The sequence below is a fragment of the Lucilia cuprina genome, chromosome 5 (assembly GCF_022045245.1).
Source record: "Lucilia cuprina isolate Lc7/37 chromosome 5, ASM2204524v1, whole genome shotgun sequence".
Classification (NCBI taxonomy): Eukaryota; Metazoa; Arthropoda; class Insecta; order Diptera; family Calliphoridae; genus Lucilia; species Lucilia cuprina.
Genome location: NC_060953.1, coordinates 36600912 through 36614858, shown reverse-complemented (window position 1 = coordinate 36614858; position 13947 = coordinate 36600912). Strand labels below are relative to the sequence as shown.

General features: G+C 26.4%; 1 protein-coding gene across 1 annotated transcript in view; it reads left to right on the top strand.

Moving 5' to 3' along the window:
• Positions 1-639: 639 nt before the first annotated feature.
• The window catches only part of LOC111686584 (cuticlin-4), a 29610-nt gene continuing 16302 nt past the window's right edge, over positions 640-13947 (top strand). Inside the window, exons 1-2 of the mRNA XM_046951695.1 lie at positions 640-844; positions 1103-1234. The gene's annotated coding sequence lies outside the window, so the exon portion shown is untranslated. The remainder of the gene's footprint in view (positions 845-1102; positions 1235-13947) is intronic.

The window sequence follows — 13947 nt, the reverse complement described above, 5'->3', positions numbered from 1 at the left end:
ATCAATCAATGTGTATGAACAAAGTAGTATGTTTCATAACGCCGCAGTTCAAAACATTGACAATGCATACCGTTTCAAAACGTCATCATCAATTTAAAAGTTGATGATTGTTGAAATTATTTGCTTAAACTACACAAACAGCTGATTTAATAAAAACTAAACTTTGCTTCTTCTATATTTGAGAAATAAACAAAGGATCGTTGAAACAAAGGATCGTTGCAAAGTTTTGAAACTTTATATGTGTACAAGTTTTAAATACGGCAGTGAAATTAAGTTGAAACTTTGTATTGTTACATCTTGGAAATCATCCATAGTGTCCAGGGATATTAAGCAATACCAAGAACCAATCAAATAATCTATAAATCAAGTAAAACCTAAATTTGTCTGAAAAAACATGTACATTTTGGGAATTTCTATAAACAGCTTAGGAATTAACACTTACAATCCATCTGGCCATATGACTACGGTAAAGTTTGCTAAACTATTAAAGTCTTTTACAACAGATAGAGAGAAAGAGTGCAATCCAATAAAGAGCGCAAACGTTGCAGGTTTGTGTTGATAACGTTGAGCAGAGAAAGAGGTCACAACTTTCACGCGATATAAAAATCATGATATCAAAACGGCAAAGCCGCATTTCCAAGTTAACTGTTCGTCCGAAGAGAGGTGCTGCTTTTAGCGCATAGACTTAATTAAAAAAAGAAATAAATAAAAAACTATATTAAACTAATTTAAAAGAAAGAAGAAACAAACGTTTAAAACAATTAAACCATATAAATACAAAACTAATCCTGCTTAAAAGCGGATCTTATAAATATTTTTTTTTGTTTTATTTGAAAATTTAACGGTAATTTTTGTAGATGTTTTTTTTTTTAAAAGAAAATAATATAAAGAAATAAAACGTTTTAAATAAAAGTGAATAAAACAGAAAGAAAACAAACATATATGAAAGTAAATTATAAATTAAAAACAAATTTAAATGAATAAAAATTAGCAAAAAAAAAAAAATAGAAAACAGTGAAACAATTTTAACATTGAATTGATATTTTTAATAAATTAAAAATAAAAACAAATTTTTAACAAATTTAAGTGTTTATATTTGCAGAAAGAGAAAAAATTTTGAAAACATACTAAAACGTGCCATTAACGTAACGGATTTTTGCAAACAAATTCAAATATATTAACGGATTAATTATTTGCAATTTTGAAAAAAAAACGGAATAAAAACCCAGCACAGGTAAGCTAGGAATATGAATCAAAAAAAAGAAAGCGAATTAATATAAAATTAATTAGTTAAAATTTAAAGAAAACAAATTAAAAAGAGAAAAAAAAATCTATTAAAAAATCAAACAAATTAAATTTCAAAAGCAAGAAACCTCAAAAACAACTGAAGTGAAAAAAGGAAAATTTTTCCAAAAAAAAAAAAAAAAAAATTGAAAAATATGCCTAAATATACAACAACAGACCTCGAAATAGATGGTCTGTTTTATGTGTTTTTAATGCTAAATTTCCAGCGAATGTTTTTCGAAAGTGATAATGATGATGATGCATTCGGTTTTTAAAAAAGAAACATCACACACACAAAAGCTAACAATGCTGCTGCGAATCGATAATAATGATCATCATCATTATTCTCAGCAACCTTATTATCTTTATTAACAATGTTGATGATGATAATGTTCAAAATAGTTGATCATTAATGATTTCGTCTTTGAATTTTCAGTTACTTTTTTTCACTCTTTAAGAGTTTTTTTTTTTTTGTAGTTGTTTCATTTATTTACACTCGAACGAATCGGTGAAATCGCAAATGATGATGAGATTTTTGTGTACTGCTGCTTCTGCTGCAGTTACTCCTCTGCTGTTGTTACTTTTTTGATGAGTAGCATCATCTTCATCCTCCTCATATTTTCATGTTTATATCATGCGAACGAAAGTGCGATCGATGTATTGTGCGATCTTTTTTTTGCACAAAATAATCACTCTACACTTGCTGCTCTTAGCAAAATTACCAGGCGCCACATTAATGCTCTTTCAATTTTCCATAAGTTTTCTTTTTTTTTAAATAATTGTTTTTCCATTGCTTTATAGCTTTTCTATATACTTTTTTTTTCAATAAATAATAAAAATAAAGAGCAGCCGAAAACTAGCTTTCGGTTTGGTAGTGAACAACAATTATATGCTCATCAAACATACAAACATATGTATGTACGTTAAAACACAATTTTTGCTCTACTTTAAAAAATATAGTTTGAAAAAAAACAAGTAACTAGATTTAGTCAGTCACTCAGTCAGTCAGCCAGTAAACCAACTAACCAAGCAACCAACCTGCTGCTTTTAATAGATAGAAAATCTTTTGAATACTTTTACAACGGTTCATTTGAAATTTGGTATTTTACTGGTTAGTAAAAAGAAAGTAAATTAAAAAAAATTCGACAAATCCATATTAAGCAGATTAGTAGGGGATTAAGACTTCTTTTCATCATAGGCCTTAACTGGGGAACAAACAAAAATCAAGTTCTACAAGTGCTCCGTAGTTTTTGTTATCACTAAATCACAATGAAATAATCGCGAAAATTTCTTTTTCATTCTTGAGCAAATTTTTCTATCAGGAATATTCTTTGATTAGTTGATTTTGTATGTAACAGCTGTGATTTTTTTATAAAATAGTGATTTTTTTAAAATAATCTGAATCTGACCTTAGAATTTAAACATCATATCAGGTTTTAGAACTATAGTAACCTTAAGGATGAAAAGTTGACATCATGGCGAAGGCTTTATTGCAGAGCATAAACACCGGAAAATTCTATCTTTTTAATTTAAATTTAAGACTTAAGCTCTGTTATATATTACTCTTTCTTCAAGATATCTTAACTTAATTCTATAAAGATATAACTCATCTAAGAGCTGTGTTAAAACTTATTTTATCGTCGACAGATTAACACTTCAGAATACATAACACAAGTTTTTGACGTCCCTGTTTGGAATGCCTGATCCATTTAGGAAATTTTAAAACTACTCACGTGAAAACAATAAGAGACTACTACTTAACGGATCATAAGTAGCAGGTCGGTTTATATTTATAGAAAACAACATGGTCCATAGCTTGCATTATAGTACGACTATGTTGCGCATTATGTACTCCATGTAATAGAATATAATATATGAGAAAAATACGGAATATTTTTCAAACTTTAAAACACAATATTTCGCAAATGTGATGTGATGCTCTATTTTAATTCTATAGAGATATTGATCGATGTCGTATATAGTAAACATAGGTACAACATTCTTTTTTTGATAATGAATGCCTTAAACTCAAAAATTAAAATTTCGACATATTTTACTCGATTAAGAATGCCGCGATTCGAGCCCATTAATAGAATGAGTTTTTTTAATTTCCACTTTTAATTTGGTCGGTTGGTTGGGGTTCACATATAAACTCTAGGACTTTCTTTAGAGCTCAAGAGTTCAAGCAGTATTTTGGACATGCAAATCGTCTTCCAAGATCATTCTGTTTTGGGCTATATTTGCATTATGAACGTTTGGATAAAACCTGCTGAAACATTATTCTTGAAGTAATGCCTCCAATTTTGGTTCTCAAACATTTTTTAATTTAATGGTTTTGGACGATCTTTAACTTACCTTCTGAACTCGACAATCCATCTCTAGCACGTTGTAGAGTCCATAAAACATATTAATCATAAACTTCGGAATTCCAGTATTCTAACTTTCGGGTGAGTTCTAATGCTCACAAACATTTTAAAATTGACAATAATCTTCCGGAAGCTCACGCGGATCCAAATTGGTGTACCGAACATCTCGAACATTTAAACCGACCGAAAACATGAATCATAAGCTTTAATATATCCAATACCCAGTTTTCTGCTACTCGCAAACTTTTTAAAATTGTGTAGCTTGAGAAGATCCCAATGATTTTGGAAGCTTTTGTAGAGTTTGACAAAAGTTTTTATATTGTTCAAACATGTTTAACTGGCTTGGGCGATATGTGTTTTGAACTGCAGAAACCATCTTCCCCAAATGAAATCGATGGATGTCACAGGCTTCGGGAAGCAATCGGCTTGATTTAGTATCACTTATTTTTCGAATTAAAGCAAAACTTTTCGCATGATAATTCGTAGTCTCTTAGAAGCTCTCTTTGTCCCTGTTTATTTATTACGCATTGTAAGAGGGTTCCTCTCTTTATCTTCGATCACACAGGTATAAAAAATAACAAACAATCTTACAGAATTTTCAAGAACTTAGCAAATAAAAAATATCTTTCATCTCTTTGGAATTAAATTGGAAAATTTGTATTAAAACCTAGAAAAATATTGAAACCACCTCTAGATTTCAAAATATTAAGAAATTTACAAAAATTCGAACTTTTATTAGAAATATGTTAAAACTATTTTCTATATAAAACGGTTTCAAATTGTATAAATTCGAATATTCGAAATTATATTTATTGTATTATTGTATAATTGTTGTAGATATTATAAACCTGTTAAAGAAACCTCTACATCACAAAGTATTTGAAAAATTTTTTAAAAATTAAAAATTTAATTTTATAAATAATTAAATTTGAAATATTTTCACAAAAGATTCTGTTATGTTCGAAAATTCGAATTTATGTTCGAAAATTCGATTTTTTTTTTTTTAAATTTGCTAAAATAAACTCTTAGTCAAGAGGGTGCATAAAAATTTAACTTTATTGTTTTAAATTGATTTTCAAACTTAAATATTTTGAAAATTCGAACATAAAATTTGAAATTAATGAATTTTTAAGATAATTTCAAAAAATGTTTATTAAACCAAATTAGAATTTTTAAAATTTGTTTAAAAAAAAACATTATTTTAGAGATTTTCGTTTAAACTCCTGCCAACAACATTTCTGTATCGCCTAATTTTAAATGAACCCTGTTTATTATGTTTAAACTTTCATAGTTTTAGCACCAAATAAACTGGCTGTGTGTGTATGTGTGTTAAACATTTTTCGGTATTTTTTCTGTTTTTTTTATTTTTTTCTTCTATAAAAGATTTTTATATGTCTCATAAAATTCAAAAAAGCAAAAATTTTCTTTTCAATATACAGTGCGTCTTAAATGTAAAGCAAAAATTTTTCTTTATTTTTTTTCGTAATTTCAACACCAAACCAGCAACAGTGGCTGTAGCAACAACAACAGCAACGACACATTAAATAATGATAAACGCAATAACAATTATTGTTTCGTTTTGTTGTTGAAGTTTTATTTTATTTTTTTTTATTTCGTTCGCCGTTTTTCTGTTTCATGTGGCAAAGAGAAAACTAGACATGTTTTAAAATGAAACAAGCCAATTACAGTATTATTTTTTTCTTTTTTTTTCCAGTTGCTTTTCTTTTCTTTTTTTATACAGTTTTGTTTGTCACTTTAAAGAAAGAAAAAAAAAGCAAAAAATTCACTGTAGTCTTGTTGTTTTTAGTAATGGTTTGAATTTTGTGAAAATCAATGATTGATGATCATTTCTGAAAGAAAAAAAAAACACACACATATGGGGGAGAGATGTTGATGTTGTTGTCGTTGTTGCCATTGTTGTCAAGTCTAAAGCAACCACTAAGCACAATGATTGCTATATATTTATAAAATTGAGACTTAAGTGTAATATCATTTTTATTTTCTTTTCTTTTTTTTTCAAAGTTTCGTTTGTCTTATAGTCTCGGTCATTTTTGATCATTGTCATTGATTTATAGCTTAGATTTAGATTTATTTATTCATTTATATTGTCCTAACAACTATGTCCGTTTTGGAAAAAAAAGAAGCAAACACAAAATAAAACTAAATAAATGAAATAAGTTTAATGTTTCCTGGAAATCGATTTCACTTTCTCCGATGACATCAAGACAATTTCTGCATTTAAATGTTAATTATATTTATTGCAAAGAAATAAATTTAATTCAACAACAACAACAATTTTAATGAGTTTATATATATATTATTAAATGTTCAAGTTACACGATTAACCTCTGCAATAGTTAAGATTAAGATCATTTTTATATAAAAACCTACGTGTTTGAATTAGTTTAATTGTTTTCTCTTTTCGTTACACTGTACAGGATGTTTAGTTAATAATGTTTAAAAACAATTGTCCATGATAATGGAAAATCCCAACACTAAATTAACTGAAATTGTCAAAAGTTTTATTAAACAAAAAAATTTTAATTTTCGCTTAATTCTCTAAATGCGCACTAGGCGTTACCACGGCAAAGCGTGCTTTTCAAATAAAAATTGTCTAAATCAGCTGACATATTTGTGCAACGCTTATGATGCTTATAAAAGTAGAAAATAGATCTACTTTAAGCTGAAGGCCCACGCCACACGTTCTACGCGTTCTTGCATTTTACGCATCTGTCAAAAAAGTCGAATCAATTTGTATGCTGAAAATTAAAAGTACAAAAGAGCAGAATGCTTTGACGCGTATAAAGTAAATCTACTTTTTACTTTTATAAGCGTCAGAAGCGGCGCACGATCATATCAGCTGATATTGACATTTTATATTCTTTATTAAATGCGTATTTTTTTAATTTTAATTAAGTAGAATGAGTTTAATGATGAAAAAATAAGTAAAAGGTGAAAAAAATGCGAAGTTTTATTCCTTTAAAGATTCGCATGTAACTTGAAGCGTAGAATGAGAAGTGAATATGAAAAGCAGCAGGGGGCGTGTCAACTCCCATTTCATTTAAATACAAAAATCCATTTATCTTGAAAACTATTACAGTTAGAATCATAAAATCGTTTATCTAAGAAACTAATAGAACAAGTTTGCACATTTGAATATGAAATATTTATCTAAACATTTTGAAGTGGATTTTTATCTGGGGGGCTTGAGAAACTATTAGAGCTAGAATCTTCAATGGGGAGCTTGGACCCCTCCCCCACATGAATTAAATATTACAGCTAGAATCTTCAAATTTTAAATGAAGAATTTTAACGTTCCTGTAAACATTTAAAGAATAACGGGCGGATTTTCAATCCACCCATATGAATTAAATGCGAAAATTCATTTATCTGAGAAATTAGTTTTATTACTAAATTCTTCTAATTTTGTACAAGGAAAAAAAATTAAATATTAATCTGATCATTTAGAGGACTTTCATGAAGGGGGAAGGGGTTGGTGCTTAAAGCTCTCCTATGTATTAAATAGTAAAATTCGTATATCTGAGAAACTAAAAGAGTTAGAATCTTAAAATTTTACAAAGAACTTTGATATTTTTTTAAAAATCGTAAATTTTTCAAATAATCAATTCCTAGCAAATTGCAGTACCATGACGTAACTGTTAATAAAATGAAAATTTTCGACACAATTTTTTAAAATTTCACTGCATTTAAATAGAGACTGGTTTTAATATTAAATAATAAAATTAACTTTCTTAAATATTTTAGATTTTTTACAAATTTTTAAAAATTTTAAATTTTTTCACTTTTGCATTTCGGTGATAATGAGTTTTCTTCATTTAATTATAAATAAAATCCATTTGTATAACTTAATTTTGTTAGAATTAGGCCTCGGTTATTAATAACATATATAGATTTCTCAATGGTAGTAAAATAATCTGATTCTTAACTTTTTAGATTTTTTTATTAATTTTTAAAAATCACAAATTTTTAAAATATTTTTTTACCAACAAACTGTGTTACCATGACGTCATTGTGAAAAAAAGAAACATTTTGAAAAAGATTTCTTTTTTTAATTCTGGCGCATTCATTATCTAAATATAATTTTAGCAGTTGTATTTATTTTTAATTTTATAGAAATTTTTTAAAACTAAAAAAAATATTTAATTTTGCATTTTTTTAAAATAGAGTTTCTTTCACTTAATTCCCCATAAAATCCACATTTATTCAAGGACTTTAATAAAACATGAAATATTTAATAAAAAGCCCATGCAGCTTTAGGTTTCCTAAAAATATTTAAAATATTTGACAATTTAGATTTTTTAGAATTTTTTAAACTAAAAATATATTTCAATTTTGTACCTACATCAAAAGAGTTAACTTTATGTTATTGTTAATAATTTACCCATTTATTGCAAAATTTAAATTAATTAAATTTTATTTTATTCGCCTTATAATAGACTATAATGGGCTTAAAATAGTTAAGCATTTTCGCCAGTTTTGGAATTTAAATTTTTAATTTTAAATTAAAAAAAAACATAATTTCCATAAAATATTTGTTTTAGAAATCTTGTAGTAAACTAAAAAAATTTATGTCCAAAAAGGCCTATTATTAAGTAAATACTTTCTTTTAATAAAAACTAAAGACTTTTGTTATTAAATTACAATATTTAATGATTAAAAAACAGCCAAGAAACAAACCACTAAAAGCTTTGTGTGTTTAAAAACAAAAGACTTAAGTAACAAACTTTAATTTAATAATTTGCTTATAATTACTTTAAAAATACAATTTTAAACAATTACATTTTATAGAAAGAAAATATAAAACAACAAAATTTTTGTTAATAAATTATAACAAAAAGCTGCACATTTTATAAATTTTCGATAAACAATGAATGAAAGCAAATAAAAGCACTTATGCTAACAACAGTTAAAGGCCATTAACAACAAAAGTGAAGATTAAAGAAAAAAACTTCACAAATAATTTCAAGTTCCCCCCCTTTGTAAACTTTTACTTTTCATTACCGTTAACTAAACAACAACTCTTAACAATCCAGCAAACCAAGCAAGCAACATCGATACCAAAAACTAAAGAAAAATACCATGTAACTAAAGAAAAAGGCAACAACAAAAACAATACAATATACAACAACACAATACTTTAAAGCTTAACACCATCACCAACCAACAAATGAACATCCAATATAAAAAAAATTTTCAATAGCAACGAACTTTTGCAAACTGGAGCACAAAGAAATGAAAGTAAAAACTCAAGGGCTCGTTCGCACTTTTCATATACATACAACAGCAATGATCAGAAACAACAATAACAACAACAGCATGATCAGCAAACACAACTTACTTACACGTTATGGAAATAGTAAGACAGACAGTTAGTGTAGCCTAACAGATAGTCAACCAGTCACTTAGTTTGTTCGTTCGTCAGTTTGTCTGTCTGTCTGTCAATTGCTTTCTTAGTTGTTTATGGCCGGTAATGATATTTAAATGAATATCCAAACATTATACCGTTAAGGAAAGGAGTTAAAATCCATTGTGATGTTTTGCAATGCCACAGACAAGAAATGCATGAATAAACATGTTTTTTGTTTGTTCAACTAAAAACCGGTTGCAAAATAAAACGTGGTAGTTGGTGGTGGCTTTTCTTTTGCATTAACGTAAAAATACTTACTCTACTCACTGCAGTCGTAAAGCTGGTTTAATTTTTAAGACTTGACAACACACTCACACACACACACGCTATTTGACTGCTTTTTTAGTAGTTAGTTTTGTTGTTGTTGTAATTTCTTTCTTTAAGAAATTACTTCGAAAATAAACTATGAACGGTATTTTTCGTTTTCGTTTACTCTACTCTTTGTCATATGAAAACAAAAAAACACAAAAAAAAACGAGTAAGATACCGATGCCATATTGCTGCTGCAACATGCTACTAATTGTTGACCTAATTTCATTTATTCATGTGAGTGAATTGTTTGAGAATGTGTAAGTGTTTGAAATCAAAAGATACACCTGATACTCGTTGTAGGGGTTGTAAAATCATTTAAAAAGCTTTTCTGACTATTAAGATAGAATTAAAAGTTTTAAAATCTCTAACCTACAAACTAGTTATGTTACAGCTTTTGAATTTTTATAAAAAAGCCTTTATTTTACATAAAATATTATTATGTTATGTTACCAAATCCCAAATAATATGGGCCTGTTGTGCATTCATTCTGGAATAACATCGCTCCTAAGATATTTGTATCAAATTTTTATGAAAAACTGGAAATGACAGAGAAAGTGTTCCAGCGTTTCAATGACCTTTGTCTATCCTCTATATTCGTCTCAATCCGTTTGTCCAATTGTAGAAGAGCTTTAAAAGCTTTTTATAAGTACTGCAAATAATATTAAAAGAGCTTTAAAAACATTTTATAAAAATTTACAAAAGCTTTTTACATTTTGTAAAAAAAGAGTTTTCAAATAAAATTTTCGAATATTCAAGAGCATTCAAGCTTTATGTATAAAAATAGAACTTTAAATGCTTGTTATAAAACCTTTTTATAAAAGGGTTTAATAAGTTCAAAAATAAGTTTAAATGCCATTGTAAAAACTATCAAAAAAGTTTAAACAAAGCTTTTGTTTCAAAAGTTTAAAACAACCTATTAAGAAGCTTTTTTTTCATTTCTTAAATAGTTTTTAAATGACAAGCTTTTTAAATATCTTAAGCCCTTTAAAATATGTTCAAAATTTCGAGGGCAGTAAAAGCTTTCTTTAAAAAAGAGAGAGAGAGTTTTTATAAAAAATAAGATAAAAAAGTATTTTTTTGAAAAGAGCTTTAAAGTATTTTAATAAAACGAAACTTAAAAGCTTTTTATAAAAATAATTAAAAAGCTTTTTTAAAAAGAATTAAAAAGCTTGTTATAAAATAATATTTGAAAGTGTTTTTTTATAAATGGGTTTTAAAATGTAAAGCTTTCTATAAAAAGGAGCTTAACAAGTTTTTCTACAAAATAGCTTTGAAAGCTTTTTATAAACACTATCTTAAGATAAGTTTTAAAGCTTTGATTAAGGCTTTTTAAACAAAATATTAAGAAGCTTTAAAAAAAATGGAATAAAATGCTTTTTATAAAAACTAATAATTTTTTTTTTAATATAAAGCATTTCAAAATGTAAGCTTTTTACATATGTTCGTATGAAGCTACAAGAACATTTAAAGTTTTTTTAACATAATAATATTTCTATAACACGAGCATAAAAAGCTTTTTGGACAATAATTAAATGATAGCCAAACAAATTAAAAAGGTATTTATAAGAAAAACCTTTAAAAGATTTTTATAAAAAAAAAGCTTAAGAATATTTTTATAAGAAAAAGCTTTTAAAGTTTTTTAAAAGAACGAGCAACTAAAGTTGTCATTGCAAAATACTAGACTTTTTCTTATTCGTATCTTCGTTTTTTTAAGCGTAAAACGTGTCTCAAGTGTAATTATACGAATATTATTGTTATTAAATTTGTACCAAAAAAAGTGTATTCAGTAGCAAAATGTAAAGTAACAAAAATTATATTTACGCTCGGTTGGTTACCCGGTTGATAGGCTTACACTTACACATATTCATACCCAAATACACACATTTATATACATACATACATATGTACATTTATTTAGATATGTAGTCGTATTTATTTAGTATTTTTTTTAGTTGATTTTCTAGATGTGTTGCATTGTTTTGTGGCATGATATCAAAGTGTTGGCATTTTTATATGGTTTATGCACCAGATGTGCATTACATGCTGCTGCTGCACTTTTTCAAATGCTCTCTCAGTTGGTTGATTTTTTTTTTAGTTTTTTCATTGTTTTTATTCAGTTGATCTTGGTTTTTGCGAAGAAAGTGGTTTTCATTTTCCTTATTAAATTACAAGTTTACGAATGAATTAAAATCAGCCACTAAAGTAACACTCACTCATATAGAGTTTGGACTTGTTTTTTTGATTGCTAAAGCCTTGACAATCATTTCAAATACGTGAATTTTTTTTGATTCGTTTATGTTTCTTTGGCGAATTTACAACAAAATGGCAAATGCTCTTTTTTATCTTTAATGTTTGATAATGATTTTTTTTAAAGTTAATATTTTTTGGAAAATTTATTACAAAGAAAATGTAGGAACAATTGTGGAAATTTTCACTTAATGTTTTTAATATCGAAATATTAGCAAATAAATGTTTAATTTATGCAAAATAAACAGAAATTTTTGTAAAAGTAAATTGTAGAGTTTCGTACTTTTAAAATGTCATCAAAATTAATTTATTTAACTGCCTAAAAGTATGCTTTTGTCAGCTTAAATGTAAACAAATTCTTGGAATATTCTCGATAATATTAATGAATATTGCAAAATGTTTCTAAATTTCTCTAAAAATTTACAAAAAATAAAGATAATTGGTTAATATTATCACTTTAGCTCCGAGTCTAAATTGTCACAAAACTTAAAAGGAGTTAACAATTAACATTTTTTTCATTTATGATAAACAAACTCTGGGAATATTCGCGAATAATAAAAATACAAACATCATCAAAAATTAGATTAATGACAGATATTAAGCATTAAAATAGTAAAATTTAATTGGATTTTATCTATAATTACCAACAAATTCTTAATTGCAACAACCAAAGTTTTAAAGCATGATCAAATCAACTAAAGTTTTAAAATTAACTCTCTAAATAACGGCATTTGAAACTTAATCTTTTAAGCAAATATTAAAAAAAATATATATTTAACAAAAACAAAACATCAACAACTTAATAATAGAAAGTATTCGAAAAAATATTAGATAAAAACCAAATACCTTAAAGTTAAACAAATGAATTAACAAAAATTAATTAATTGTTTAAATACTTAAGCTATTGTTTTACAAACCTAAATAAGTTAAACAAAATAACCAAATAAATTGCTTAAAAATAATCTTTATAAAAATCGAAAGTTAATTAACACCTTTAAATTGTTATTTGCTTAGTTATTTTCATACAATTTCAAATATAATTAAATTATGAAAGTTTTAAGTTAGAAAAAGATTTTTAATAATTGTGTTGTGCATTTAGTAAAGAGAAAATGTTTAGGAATTACTTAATTTAACAAAACTAATTATTTAAGAAAATAATAATTTATTAACTTCACTTTCCCTATCGAAAAGATAAAGTAAATTGAATCAAATAAAATGTATTTATTTTAAAGTGTGTGAAGTACAAATGTGCGAAAAAACACAACATGGTCTCACATGTTTCAAATAAATAAAAGCATGAAACCATAGCAAAAAATAAATGATTAAATTTTTATTAATAGTTATTTCTTCTAAATTATTTTTGATAAAAACTGCGAAACATTGAAAACATCCCAAAATAATAAGTTTAGTTCAAAAATTATATTTCTCCTTCACTTTTTTAAAATTATTCTGCTCTTTTTTGTTTCGTTTTTAAATAATTAAGTGCAAAATAATCTGCAGTTAAAACTAGAGCAAAGAAAATTATAATAATTCATGATTTTTTTTCCATACATGTGTATATTTTACATAATTCTCAAGCTTATCACGCTTTATTTTCATTGTTTTTCTGTCATTTGTGTGACATTTTAACTTTTTGCTCCAACTGCATACTTATAGTTTGTTAGTATTTTGTGAATTTTGTTGTTATTCATTCCACAGTAAAACAAAACAAAAAGTCATGTCAAAGTTGTTGTTGGCATAGTGTTGATAATAATAATTATATACGACACATTGTTAGTTGGATTATTGCAACATCGTTGTAGTTGTTGTTAATTTTATTGTTGAAATATGGGAAATTAAAATTTCATTCTTTAAATAAGTCTTGGCTATAGTTTGGTCTACCGTTCTCACTACAGACTATAGAAAATAATATAGACTAGATTATGGATTAGACGAAACTATATACTAGTCTAAAAACTAGATAGAAGACCAAACTATGACAAAACATTCAAATAGACTAAGGACTAGCCTAGACTAGACTAGACGATAGGCTAGACTATAGACTAGACAATAGACTAGACTATAGACCAGACAATAGACTAGACAATAGACTAGACAATAGACTAGACTATAGACTAGACTATAGACAAGACTATAGACTAAACTATAGACTAGACTATAGACAAGTCTATAGACTAGACTATAGACTAGACCATAGACTATACTATAAACTAGACTATAGACTAGACTAGACTATAGACTATAGACTAGACTATAGACTAGACTATAGACTAGACTATAGACTAGACTATAGACTAGACTATAGACTAG